Below are 11,769 nucleotides of genomic sequence, written 5' to 3'. Positions count from 1 at the left end.
TCAGATAGATCCAAGATTTCAGTGCAGATAACTTGATAATGCAGTTCATGACCCAGTCATCTGAGTGTCCCTGAAGGACACCTTCAGCCTGAACAATGTCAGGGAAAATAAACCCAACACAGAAATGTCTCGGAAAATATTTTTTTAAAGAAATGCGGCAGATTGCCCCGAAGGCCTTAGGAAAGAGCTCTGGCGTATGCCATTTAGTGGCATACGCTTTTTAAACCATTAAAAAATAATTGAAAAAACAAGGGTTTCCTAGCAAAGGCTTTGCGAATATAGGTATCTAAACTGAGTAAAAGGTCAAAAGAGGATCGGCCCTTACGGAAGCCAAGTTGACGAGTGGAAAGGCAATTGTGTGTCTCCAAATACCACACCAAACGTTTACGTATCAGACGTTCCATTAACTTAAACTGCATCGGTAAGAGTAATGTAAGGATAGCGAGACACATCATGACCCAAAGTACCTGGTTTATAAAAGGGCGGAAGACCGTCAGTTTGCCATGGACGAATTAGAACCCCTTGTGACCAAAGATACATAAAATTCTTTTATGCTTGAAGTAAAACCTAAAGGTGTTAATTCTCTGGTAGATTTGGAGGATAGAAACGAGAGGTTCAAATGGAGCCCTTGAGATATACAGACAAGATAATTTCCATTTGAAGTGGCAGACTTGGCAAAGTCTGCAATGGTCACGTCGGCAACCCTAAGAACTGGAGTTGGGTCAGGAGTATATCTGTCACTCAATCTTCCATACTTTTATCCAAACTGCGCTCATGGAGAATGTGAAAGTGACGGTAGAAACAATTCCACCAACAGGTGCACTTTGCTACACGGATTCCATGCCGGCTAATCACCCTTCCTCCTTTACAACCAAGGATCTGCTCTGTGATCTTACTGCAACGATAACGACCCCACAGCACGCTTAAATCAAAGAATTAGATACGTGCAACATCTGGGTATCTTTATTGTTGACGTTTCGCCATCCAGTGGCTTTATCAATAAAAATTTGTATTGATAAAATCCTGGATATGGAAACTTCTACAATAAAGACACCTAGATGTTACAAGTCTAATTTTCATCTCGTCGGTATTGTATACCATTCATGTACAACCTATCAGACTGCAACATTGTGGATTCTTGGCTCAGAGGACATCTCCACAACCATCTTCGCTAATGCTGCTACTACGACTAACATGTATCTCGGGTGTGCCCAACTTCCACTGGGGAATCCGCATACCAGTGACACTGTCTTCGCCTGAATCACGTCCCTTACCACCTTTCGCCAGTATATAAGGGCCAACCTTCTTGCCTGTGCTCCAGATTCTTCACGACTACGGTACGCTTCACACAACTCCAAGACTGAGGGACTGATTACCTCATCTTTTTTATATAGTACTACTGTCTTCCAATTATGTCTTTGAATCTGTATTGAGGAGGGAGGGGGATGGAAGGCATTCAGGCTCAATTCAGGGAACTGGAGCACAGAGCCAATTCCCTAGATCAAGAGCCCATCACCAGCATCAAGGAACCTCCATTGAGGGGAAAGTATGTAAAAATAAAAGTGAACATAGAATATAGCAAGGTGATGAGGGCGACAAAAAATTAGGCAATTAATGATTGGATATCAGATTGGGAGGGAGGGACTATAGAAGTTAATGTGTTCAGATATCTGGGAGTGAACCTGTCAGTAGGTAAGTCTATGATAGTCTAGAATTTATGAGGGGGGGGGAAGGTGAGTGGTGAATTATGGAGTCTGTGGAGACAGTTATTCATGCAGGGAAAAAAGGGGAATGTATTAGGGTATAGTGGTACCAACACTCTTATATGGGCTCGAAGCATAGGTTATGAATGTTTTAGCAAGGAGGAGGCTGGACGCAGTAGAGGTGTCGTGTCTGAGGCCAATGTGTGGTGTGATTATACAGAGAATCGTAGTTAGGAGATTAGGAGGTGGTGCAGGATTACTAAAAGTATTATCCAGAGGACTGAAGGGGGGGTTGATTAAATGGTTCTGATATATAGAGGCTGAAACAAAATAGTATGACTTTAGGGCATGTAAATTAGTAATAAACTGAAGGCGGAGTAGGGATCGTCCAAAGAAAGGATGGCTGGAGGGGGTAAAGGTGGTTTTGTGTGCAAGGGGCTTAGACATCCTGCGATAGCGATAGCGATAGCGATAGCGATAGCGAGAGAGAGAGAGAGAGAGAGAGAGAGAGAGAGATTGGAGTGGAGGCAGGTAGTTTTTATGACTGTGCTGTTGAGTGTGAGCAAAGTAACATTTATGAGGGAATTCAGGGAAACTGGTTGGACTGACCCGAGTCCAGGAGGTAAGTACAGTGTCTGCACTGAAGGAGGAGTGGTGGTGGGAAGTGCAGTGCCTGCCCTCTGAGGGAGGAGTGGTGGTGGTAAGTACAAACACACTGGCAGATTTGGAGGAAAGAAGCGAGGGGCAGAGACAGAGCCCCTGGGAGATACAGACAAGATTATGACCAAGTTAGGCGGCAACGTCAAGACGGTTAGTGACACTGGCAACTCGACGGACGGGAGCCGGATCGGGAGTGCACTTGCCACTCAGTTTCCGTACTTTTTTCCAGACTGCATTCATAGAGGAAGCCGAAGTGACGGTAGAAACAATCCCGCCAACAAGTGCATTTAGCTTCACGGATGACACTGCAGGCGGCTGCTCTCGTCCGCTTAAAATCAAGGAGGGGCTCTGTGCCCTATTGTAGGATTATTATTATTATAATCAAGGGGGAAGCGCTAAACCCGGAGGATTATACAGCGCCTGGGGGGGGGATGTGGAAGGCATTCAGGCTTAATTCGGGGAACTGGAGCACAGATCCAATTCCCTAAATCAAGAGGCCCTCACCAACATCAAGGAACCTTCCTTGAGGGGCCCTATTGTAGGAATATCTGCCCCATGCAGGGCATTTCAAACGTACCACACAAGCAGGAGACCACCAAGGCACGTACCACTGAGAATGCCTACCCGAGGTTTGGGTATAGAATGTGAAGCTGCAGTTAAAACTGAGGTCTAGAAGAAGTGTAACAGCTTATCAAAGGAGGACGAAGAAGGATCCTCACTAAAAGCAGTTTGACGCAAGTAAAGGTCCCAATTCGCTCTGTCAAATTATCAGCGTGGGCTGCGAGGTGGTGGCGAGTACGATTGAGAAGTAAGGATGATTGGAAGATGATAGTTGTCATGCAAGTCCGTGAGGACAGACCGGGAAAAGTCTAGTGCAGTTGAGGAAGAGCAAGCCGAGAGATCTATGCAAGAGAGTACGAGGATCAAAATGGGTGGGAGAACCTGTACTTAAAATGGAGGAGAGAAGTGAGAAAAACCTCAAACTGAATGCCGTGGGAGTCACAGTGACGCCCATCGGAGGAAATGGCGAGCATTAAAGTCGTCAAGAAACAGAAGGGGTTGCAGTAAGGAAGAAACTAGAAATGTAAGATCTGGGATAGATAATGCCAGAGCAGGAGATACAAAGAAGGCATTGTATGCCACTTATTCAAGTGAATGTGGGTTGCAGTGTAATGCAGTAAAGTGTGAACAAAGTTGATGGTACGGAATATCGGTACATATAAGAAGTGCACTCTCATTAAAGGTTCCCTCGGGAAAAAGAACCGATGAATACAATATAACATAGCTAGAGATGGGATGGATAACAGCAGAGCATAATTTGGATTCTTGTAAACAAACAGGGGGAAAACTGGGAGAGCAGCACCTGAAGCTCACCCCACTTACCTCTGAGGCCATGAATATTCCACTGTAAATAAGGCATGATTTGGGAAGAGAAGGATACAAGAAGTGTATCTACGGACTAGAAGGGTTAGAAAAGTCTACATGTGGAAGCACCGGAAAACGATCAGGCAGCAAAGGGGCTGGAACGCTGTGAAGAAATGTTATACAGATGGAGAAGATTGAAGAGATTGAAGAGGTGCAACAGGAGGTGGATCGATGTCCATCAATGGTTGTCTCTGCAGTGTAGTCGGAGATAACTACAATTGTTTCGAAGGACAAGGACGTCGTACATGGGACGATACTAGAGATAGGAGGAGGAGGAGGAGGAGGGATAATAAAGATCAGGGCGAGGTTTGAATTTACCGACGTTGGGGATGCGGGGGGAGGGGTTACGAGAGGCTAGATTATTATAATAAAAAAGAAGCGCTAAACCACAAGGGCTACGAGAGGTTAGGGGTAACTCGAGAATTTATAATTATAATAAAAAAGAGTAGGCGAAACCGGTAACTTGAGAAGCTTGGAAGGTGACACGAGAGGAAGGTATTGTACGAGGGGTAGGATGGACCTCCACACTCTCAACAGAACGAGTAAAAGGTAAAGTTCCAGGTACTGCAACTGGAAATTAGAGACTTGCCCCTTGGGGATTTGTTGGATTTTGAAGAAGTAGAGGCGAGGGGGAGGAGCTGTTGTGGAAGGTGTTGTAGACATAGAAGCTTGTCATGCTAGGTGAAGATTGGAGAATAGTAGGAGGCGACGAGGTAGCGACCTAGGAATCCAGGACTGCCAAAGAGTTAAGATACAGAGGCGACTGTAGAAGGTGCGATTGCAGGAGACGGCGAGAATTGGGACTTGAGGTTGGGAGTCTCTAGGAAGTCGAGAAAAAGAAATGCGGGAAGTCTCCCCTGGAGGCATAGATGACAGATTGCCATAGCGTAAAAATCTTCTGTCTCTGAAACAACGAATTTCACGTTCGTTCAAGTAAACCTGGCAACGAGAATAAGATGGACGAGCTTCACGACAATTGAGGCAGAAGGGAGGTAGACCACAAGATATATTGGTATGGTCATCGGCACCACAGACTGGGTATTCAGCCATGGACCTGCACTATCTACTGTTGTGGTGTATGGGTCACCTGTCGGACTTGGAAACTGTGTCCCACAATATTAACCAAAGATGGAAGCTCACGGCAGTTAAAAGTTGAGATACATTGCAGGGGTAGCGTCTCCGCCGGCGGGCAGCAGTATTATATACGTGTCTACTTTAAGGATCGGTAGGTCTTGAAGCTCAAGCTGCTCCAGAATGTCATCACCACATGTCTGGAAATTATGTTGAACAACAGTATGTGGTAGAATGACAGTATCACTACAAGAATTTAGAGGATTTTCAATTGTCACAGGAGTGGCATCTATGGTTGTAAGGAGAGTGCGCTTGGCTAGCAGTCTGTACTGTGACGATGTGCACCGCTCTTGAGAGCATGTAATGGAATATTACGACCAACATGTGTAGGAACGCCTTGCTGATACTATGATCAGAAAGATATTCTGAAGATGGTTGTAGAGTGAAAAAAACTTCGTCCATTGTATACTATGATACGTAGTATATAAAGTGATTGTCGTGTCGGTCTTTCCTAAGTAGAATGAGTCAGTCGAAAGTGTCATCAGGAGGAGGCTGTGGTCGTTTAGATACAGGACCGTAAGTGGTCCGTTTGAGGTGGGCACGCGAACCGAAAACCGTCGCACCATATGGGGAGAAGCCGGAAGCATAGTCGAAGATGTGCAAAGGTCAGAGGTGTCAAAGGATTAAGGCCGAGCCTTTGTATCATGAGCGTGGGACAAAAATGTCACCCACAGAAGATACAGGAGCAGTAGAAAGGTCCGAAGAATGGTCCGGAAACAAGGTAGAGTCCTCAGAGGGTGCTGCTACAGGAATGGGCCCCAGGAGGAGGTTCAGGGACTTGGACCTCCATGGTTGGGGAGGGGGGGGGAAGTGTGGAGAGGCAGCTCCCAGGATGAAAGGACTGCAGCCGGTAGTGCAGATGCGGCATGGAACCTGTGGCATACCCTACCCATCAAGCCAGTAAACCAGCAATCCGGGATAGCAACCTCACATCGACCGAGCCACCTCTGTGGACAAAAGGGGGGGGGGCGGTCGGAAACCCGCCACAAAGCATACCTCCTCCGGCCACCACCTCCCGGAATCAGACAGGCATTACCTGAAAGACAACCGAAGCCTTCCATCCCCCCTCCCCGGTAGACTAGAGAGGGATCGGGATCTTCAGACGATCCAGATTCCAGGGCAAACTACACCACCACCACCAAGGACCTCATCGGAAGGAGATGGACCCTGGAACCACTTCTCAGGTCTAGGATCTACAAAGCCTAAGGTAACAACCTCAAAGGCATAGGCAAAGGGATAGGGAAGGAGGAATTTGGGGGTAATTAGGTTTGGCACACCAAGGAGTGCCCTTCCTGCTGAAGAAGAAAGTAGGAATGGGAACGGAGGGATGTGGAGGAGGGGGGGATGGGGAGGGGGTAACAAGGTTAAGCGAGGATGAAGACCGAAAGGTCCAATTCCTCATTCCAAAAGCCTCTACCACAATGAACCCTCAAAAAAAAAAAAAAAAGCTGATAGTGTGGAGCAGCATCCAGACATCAATAACATAATAGTAAACTGTCCAACATTCCTCAATTTTTTTTTTTTTTTTTGGGTAATGCTATGGTTTGAGGCAATCAGTTTGTACAGTTAAAATAAAAGAATTTCGTACAGGAGCGTCCTTGAAATAGTGACCATACCGAATGACTCCAATATGGGAGAAGCGGGTATCATGGTGAAAGTTAGCAAAGATTAGGGGTACTAAAAGGCTCAGCCATAGCTTCGGCACAGGAACTAGGCTGCGAGGAGCCAAGGGTGACGAAGGAGGGAGAGAGAGAAAGAGGGGGGGGGAGAAATCGTGATTATGATGGTACAAGTTTTTGTTTTATGAAAATGGGGGGGGGGGGATGTTGAAGGATCGGTTAAATGCAAGCAGACTAACTCCTCCACATTCAGAAGTACCCTCGGCACGACTGGTAGTGCTATCGATACATAGAAACCCCCACTCTGCTCTTCATGCCAGTAAACCAGCAATCGAGGATTGCACATTTTGCATCAGCCGAGCCACTTCGGCTGAAGAGATTGACTATTGGAAACCCGTGAAGAGCCGTGTCGCCTTTAGCCATCACCTCTCTAAACTGACAGGAAGCCTCCTCTGGTACTTTAACTAAGGAGACACAAGGCCTCCCCACTAGAAAATAAAAGTACAGCTCAGCACGTCCATAAATTATTCACTTTCAACAGCCAACAATACCACACATGTCCTACATAAAATGTAATTGACCAAGATCTTTTTCTTCCTCCAAGCTAGGATCTGGAATTCACGAGTTTCTAAAAGGTCAGATAGGAAGGAACTGGGAGGGTGGGGTGGGCTAGGTGTCGATTCGATAAGTGGGAGTCCTAAGTACTGAGACGCTCTCCTTTCCCCCTTAATTTTAGGGTAAAAAATGCAGTGTTGAACTCTTAGGGTCAAACAGCAAGGAGGATTATAATAAAGAGGCGCTAAACCACAAGGGCCATACAGCCAGCGAAGGAGGAATGGAGGGCAATCGGGCTCTACTTAAAGAAAGGACGAGTTTCTTCGCAAAGTCCCTCACTGTCAACAGATAACCTTCCCTGAGGGAATGCTGTGACCAGGTATTGCATTTACCTGGGCACCACCTCTTACCCTACGCAATGCACAGTACAATGATGACACCGAGAATCTGAGACGAGCTTCACGATACTGTCCGGGGTCGACTCTAGTAGCGTGTCGAGTAGTCTCTCAGCCAATAATAACTGACCCGGAAAGAACAGGTGAACAGGCTATGTTAACTATCTTCCCGAAGTATCAGGTCCTGACCTGGCCCGGGTGATATAAAACATCTCAGGCTCAGCACCATAGCTCAAGGTTAGGTAATGGTTCATTCCTTTTGACAGCATCGAGATGTTTATTCCAGGATGACTTAACATTTTCATTAATTGGGTTTAAAGATAAGAGCAGTATTATTACTTGGCTGATCTAGAGACCTTAACCACTGTTAAATAGTCTACATTTCTACCTCAGATGTAGAAGACACGAGGCAATAGAGTAGAAACTAGCCACTTTAAAACTTTAGGATGGCACAGCTCTTCGCCATAGTCTTGAGTGAAAGACAGTCTGTCCAGGAATATAATGAATATACATTATGTACGAGCATAATGATCTGGAGTGGAATACTGGTTAACCAATATTGAGAAATTAGCCTTAATAACTTACATAAATTACTTCGTTCAAGCTCTAGATATTTAGGAAACTCTTCTATTACAAGAGTTTTCCCCACTTCTGGGACCTTCACAATTTCCGTCTTCCATAATCAGTCTCCTAAATTTCTTCCCACAGAAAAACAGATCCTCGAGCTTAAATGTACCCTTTAGTAAAAAAAATTACCAGACCAGATTATTAGAGAGGTTTAAAAACTCATTTCTTTGCGGCTATTTACATATTAACTGAAATCACACGAGCAGCTTTGTACATTCATAGTGAAGAATCATGAATAGGTGAAACTTTGTACATGATTAAACATTTTAACAAGTTACTAGAGCAGGAAAGCAATAGAAACTTTATACAAAGTGTCAAACACTTTGTAAATAAAATTTGTAACATGCAATAATTTGTTTTAAACTTCATAAAATACCACACGTCAAATTTTGTAATACAATATTAATAAACTTTTAAAAAGACTTACGATAGTCTGAATATACAGTATTTAAAAGTTGCATTAAAAATAGGCGTCAAACTTTCCAAAAGCCGTTTATCATGAGACTTGAAAATTGATAAAAAATATATGGCAACATGAGCATTAAACTCATTATGCCGAATTGTTGCAGTCCAAACCCCCCCCCCCCTCCCCCAAAATAAAAATACGTGACGAGCATCTAAACTGCGAAGCCAGTACAATGTTGAATATACAAAGTTACTTCATTTATAAACTTTTCTAAATGAAATTAGTTTAACGATGCTGTGAACACTAATAATTTAGGCTACGCAGTTTGCGAGGATATTAAAAGGACATAGATCAGTATGAGAAAACTAAAAAAATTTTATCCTTAGGGATAATTTGCTTTCGTACTTTCATGCAACTCTTAAGAATATTTACTAAAAGTAAGAACCAAAGCCGCTAATGCAAGAAAAAAAATATTCCTTTACACCAAAACGGTTGATTAAGAAGTTAGAATAAAGTGAAATTTTAGGTAATAAACTTAACTAAACAGGCGATTAAAGAAAGTTTGTTGGAGGTGGGTAGGTTGGAGGGGACAGCCTACCCCTCCTAAATGTTGCCAGATGGTGAGGGGAAGACAGCATCTCCCCCTAGTTACCAGACGAAGTGAAGAGGTCGAGGAGGGGCGACAGGGCAAGATTATCCAATGAACGTTTTACCAGGTGAAGGCAGCTCATCCTACTCCAGTTTAATTCAGAGGGTGATGACATAGGCAGGTCATACCTCCAAAAGTAATGGAAAGGGAGGGGATATCATCCCTGCACTCGTGTCCAGAGGTGGTCATTTCTTCGGAAGTGTTATCAGAAGGTCATTTTTCACAAATGTTGACCAAGGGGTAACATGCACGACCTTCGTAGCCTACAGTCTGCACGTTTACTCATCCTTTAGATTTAATACAAAATCTGGAAGAGAAAACAGAACTCTTAACCAAATGCTTGAATACAATTAGATACGGTATTTCAGTCACCTTAAAACTACGGTCCATTACTCTAGTTTAAATATTTAGCTATATACCGCTAAAGAGAAAAAAAAAAAGACTTCCAAACAGATGCAGAACCAACATAACAGTGGTAAAGAAAATTCCATACATCACCGTTCCGTGAAAAGCATTTAGTATAAAATGTCAAAAAAATAAGGTAACATTAACTTACACACTGCAGTCTCACTTAGCAACGTGTAGTAGCAACAAATTACGTTCCGTGATCCCGTTTAACTTGCTCCTTTGCTCTAGCCACAGACAGCGAGGCCAGAGCCTGTATTGCAGCAAGCACTGCCTCACGAGAAGAAATTCTGGCAGCCTCCACAGCTTGTGTTAATTTTCTTACAAAGTTTCTGCTGGTAGTTCGTGTATCCTCAGAATTCTGATAGATTCTGGGCATCATATAAAATCCATCAGCGTTATAACCAAACTTATCAAGGCCGTTTTCGTCATAATCTTGGAGTTTATATCCATATCTATTGCGACCTTCACGATCAAGACCATAACGGTCGTAACCATATGCATCGTAACCATCGGCGTCATAATCACTTCGCTCGAGTCCGAGTAAGTTGTAGCCCTCGCGGTTAAAGCCGTCACGGTCATAGCCTTCGCGGTTAAAGCCGTCACGGTCATAGCCTTCGCGGTTAAAGCCGTCACGGTCATAGCCTTCGCGGTTAAAGCCGTCACGGTCATAGCCTTCGCGGTTAAAGCCGTCACGGTCATAGCCTTCGCGGTTAAAGCCGTCACGGTCATAGCCTTCGCGGTTAAAGCCGTCACGGTCATAGCCTTCGCGGTTAAAGCCGTCACGGTCATAGCCTTCGCGGTTAAAGCCGTCACGGTCATAGCCTTCGTGGTTAAAGCCGTCACGGTCATAGCCTTCGTGGTTAAAGCCGTCACGGTCATAGCCTTCGTGGTTAAAGCCGTCACGGTCATAGCCTTCGCGGTTAAAGCCGTCACGGTCATAGCCTTCGCGGTTAAAGCCGTCACGGTCATAGCCTTCGCGGTTAAAGCTGTCACGGTCGTATTTAACAGTACAGCCATGACTGCTGTACCCGTACGCATAACAATTAAGGTGGTCTATGGTTTTGTTATCGTCGCTGCTATATTGCAAGCGCTTCTCGTCAATAATGCAATCATACCGATGGAAACTATGGCTGGTAAAGCTGTACTGGCCATCACCGCCATTAAAAGTGCTGTAGTCCCGTAGACTCCCACTTACAGTCTCGCCGACACTCCCATTACTACTATTGCACATGCTCCCTCTAGCATCTTCAGAATAATCACAGAGATGAAGATATTTCTCTGTGTCCTCTCCTACAAAAGTCTTCTTAAAACGCTCTTTAATTATGGAGGTAGGTTCAGCTTTATTAGGAGAGCCACATTCTGTTTTACAGGATGGGTCACTGGATTGTTCACTTGACAGTTCACTAGATAGGTCACTTGACAAGTCACTGAATAGGTAATTACATACGTCCTTAGATAGGTCACTGTCTGCATTACTGTCTTCTGATATATACCAAAGTGGCTCACTGGAGTCGTCACTCGATTCCTCACAATTCTCCAGTACATACCATACTGGGTCGTTTATAAGGTCACACGATTCCTCGTTACCTTCTGTTACTTCACGTGTTGGATCATACATAAAGTCACAAACGTTTTGTTCACAACACTTTGTTACATCGACTTGGTCAGACAAAACGTAACCGACTGCTCCTTCACTACATAGTGGCACATCAAATACTGTGTCGTTAGACTCATCACTCACTGTCCCATCACTGCCCTCTCGATAGTCACCGTATTTTGTATTTTTATAACAGTTAAATTCATTGGCAATTTCCGTATTGCAATCGCTGACAATTTCTGAATTCTTAATATCTGGACTACTAGCAGCGTCTTCTGCCTTTAGTTCCAGTGACGACCTGTCAAGACTATGGAAGGAGGCCATGTTGTAGTTTAAAAGGTTTCAAGAGAGGGCAGTGATGGCAGGTGGTGTATACTGGTGGGAAGAGTCAAGTAAACTGCTTCGATCACTAACAGCAGCACAGATGTCAACACTGTCTGACCTCACCGTCATAAAACTGTTTCTTAGACAAGTGGCCAATTAAAGTGTTTAATATTTTATTTACAAGTTAAGACCATTTTCTGCTGAATTTTTATTAAAGATATTAAAAAGAAGTGCTTAGGCTCTAATTCACTGAATATTTAAACGGAGTGG

At 44.3% G+C, this 11,769-nt stretch overlaps 1 protein-coding gene across 1 annotated transcript in view; it reads right to left on the bottom strand.

Moving 5' to 3' along the window:
• Window positions 1–7,191: 7,191 nt before the first annotated feature.
• LOC128687123 (uncharacterized) overlaps window positions 7,192–11,769 on the bottom strand; it is a 40,241-nt gene continuing 35,663 nt past the window's right edge. The window contains exon 18 of the mRNA XM_070098294.1: window positions 7,192–9,477. The gene's annotated coding sequence lies outside the window, so the exon portion shown is untranslated. The remainder of the gene's footprint in view (window positions 9,478–11,769) is intronic.

Source organism: Cherax quadricarinatus, chromosome 62 (genome assembly GCF_038502225.1).
Source record: "Cherax quadricarinatus isolate ZL_2023a chromosome 62, ASM3850222v1, whole genome shotgun sequence".
Lineage (NCBI taxonomy): Eukaryota > Metazoa > Arthropoda > Malacostraca > Decapoda > Parastacidae > Cherax > Cherax quadricarinatus.
The sequence above is the reverse complement of the archived record's forward strand: the minus strand, read 5'-3'. Positions and strand labels throughout refer to the sequence as shown.